This window comes from Miniopterus schreibersii (genome assembly GCF_964146895.1).
Source record: "Miniopterus schreibersii genome assembly, chromosome: 16".
In the NCBI taxonomy this organism is placed as follows: domain Eukaryota; kingdom Metazoa; phylum Chordata; class Mammalia; order Chiroptera; family Miniopteridae; genus Miniopterus; species Miniopterus schreibersii.
This window is the reverse complement of record NC_138116.1, coordinates 4,269,362-4,271,783: the sequence shown is the minus strand read 5'-3', so window position 1 is coordinate 4,271,783 and position 2,422 is coordinate 4,269,362.

Sequence of the window (2,422 nt, the reverse complement as noted above, 5' to 3'; positions counted from 1 at the left end):
TGCTCAGTGTCTGACTCCCTTGGCTTCAGGAGTAAGGAGGGGATTGAAGGGTCCCTTCTGGCTGGGTTATGTATGGGTCAGAGGCCTTCAAGGCAGATTTCAGTAGCAATTGCAGTGTGAGGATTGAAAGATGTGGCTATGAATGAACGTCACGGGGCCTGTCTCCTAGCTACTTACACTCGGCTAGTCTTTCTCCCAAGTTCCCCGTAAAGGTCATTGCTCTTAATATTGCTAATATAAGTAGCATACATTGGACGCGTGCAGTGTACCAGGGACCATCCCAAGTATTTAAGTGATTTGCTAAACAAACCTCACAATAACTTATGGGGTCACTCATTTTGCAAATAAGCCAACAGAGGCACAGAGAGGGTAGCTCGGAGCGAGTGCCAGAGCCCAGAATGTCAACCCAGAGCCCAAGCTGGGCGCCTCTGCAACACTGTGGGGTGGGGGTGGCGGTCACACAGCAAGCTGCCTCCCCCAGCTACGTTATGGATAGACCTTAAAGACAAGTACTGTATGATTCCACTTCTACAAGGTACCTAGAGTAGTCAAAATCAGAGCCAGAAAGCCAGATTGTGGTTGCCAGGAACTGAGGGAAGGGGAGTGGCGGAGGGGGGACTAGTGTTGGATATACAGTTTCGGTTTTGCAAGATGAAAAGGGTTCTGGAGATGGATAGTGGTGATGGTGTACTAAATGGTGCACTTAAGAAGAGTTTAAGGTGGTAAATTTTGTGTTATGTGTATATACCATACACAAAAAACTTGAAAGGAGGAAAGAGAAGTTGACAGCACTGCGGACAGGTCTGGGGGGTGTCCAGGGCCAGGAGCTGCTCCTAGCAAACAATTTCAGTTGCCAGTTCTGCTGTGATTGGGCGGAGATCTGGGAGACAGCGCAGTTTTTCTGAACTTGATCCCTGTGTATACTCCTAATTCTATGACCTCACGCTGGCTTCCCAGGGCAGCTGAGATGGGCCTGCCAAGGGGTGACGGCTGTTTTGCCAGTGAACAGAGCGGCCTTCAGCGGCAGGCAGCATGCAGGCCTGAGTGAGGGTGGGGGCGGGGAGCCTGTAATAAGTCATTGCAATACTAGGAGAAAGGTGGCTACAGATTTCCTTTCATCTCTTCCCTTTCCCCCCTTTTCTACCCTCTCCACACTTTCCCGCACAGAGAATATGTGGGTGCAGAAGGCCTCAGCCTCCCAGAGCCCTGGGTGGGGGGAGGAGGGTGTCTGATTGTGGTCCCCATTGTCCACTGTGGAGATGATCTGTTTCTACTTCCGGACGCTTTGTCTCCGTCGGATTTGCCCCTGACCACACAGAGCTGGTTCAGCGGGGTTTTCAGAAGTTCCTCCTCCCACCCCCCCACCCCCGTCTGCACCCATCCCTAGGGGCTCAAAGAAGCTGGTGAAAGCAGGCGCCAAAGGGGTGGTGGTGGCAGCAGTCACTTAGGGGCCTGTCTTTGGTTAGTGTGGTTGGGCAAAGTGCCATCTTGGGAATTTTGTTGCCTGGCCCAGTTCAAGGCAGATGGGTAGTGAGAAGTTGGGGAGCTAGGGGGTGGGGATGGGACAGTTGTTTTCTTCCTGTACTTTCACAGTTCCAGAAAACTCTGGGAAGCTGTCCAGGTGTCTTAGCCTCCCTCCCAGGACCCCCCACAAACTGGCAACAGCTGACTTTTGCAAATGCCTCTCTCATTTTCTCCCTGCAGAGGCTGTCAGCTGCAGCCAGACTGATGCACCCTCTGTCCCCCCAAATTCCTTTCTTCCACCACAGACACCCCTCCCTGTCTCACACCATGCTCTCCTTTCCCCTGCAACTCACAACCATTTTTCAAGGCCCAGTTCCAGCCCCACTTCTTGGGCAACGCATCCCTCGTCTGCTCCCACCCAGTCTCTAGCGCCTGCCCTGAGTTTGGGTTAACCCCATCCCCTGCGGTGGGGCAAACAGGGCTGGCATCAGCACGGGGCTGGGCACGCTGCCATTTTATCTCAGCTGACCCTCCCAGTTATCCTAAGTAATTACCATCCCCCCACTTTGCAGAAGAGGAAGGTCGAGCGTTACAAGAGGAAAGTAACTTGCCCAAGGTCATGTGATTAGGAAATGGCCAAGTTAGGATTCAAACCCACATCTTCTAGCCCCAAGTTGATAGGATCTCGCTTCAGGCCTTCCCCCCGAGAGAAGTTCCATTGTATCGATTCATTCATTCCGTGAACCCTCGGTACCTGCTGAGGCCCTGGGCTCTCCAGCCCCTGCTTTCCTTGGTGGCCCTTTGGTCAGACAGGATTCTTACCCGACGGGGCGGGGGAGATGGGCAGCAGAGCGGAGGCTGGGGTTTTCATTCCCACTTAGTGGACGAGGGCCCTGAAGGCGGGGGGCGGTCAAACGACCTGCCAGACCACAAGGAAATCAACAGCAGGGCCCGGGGC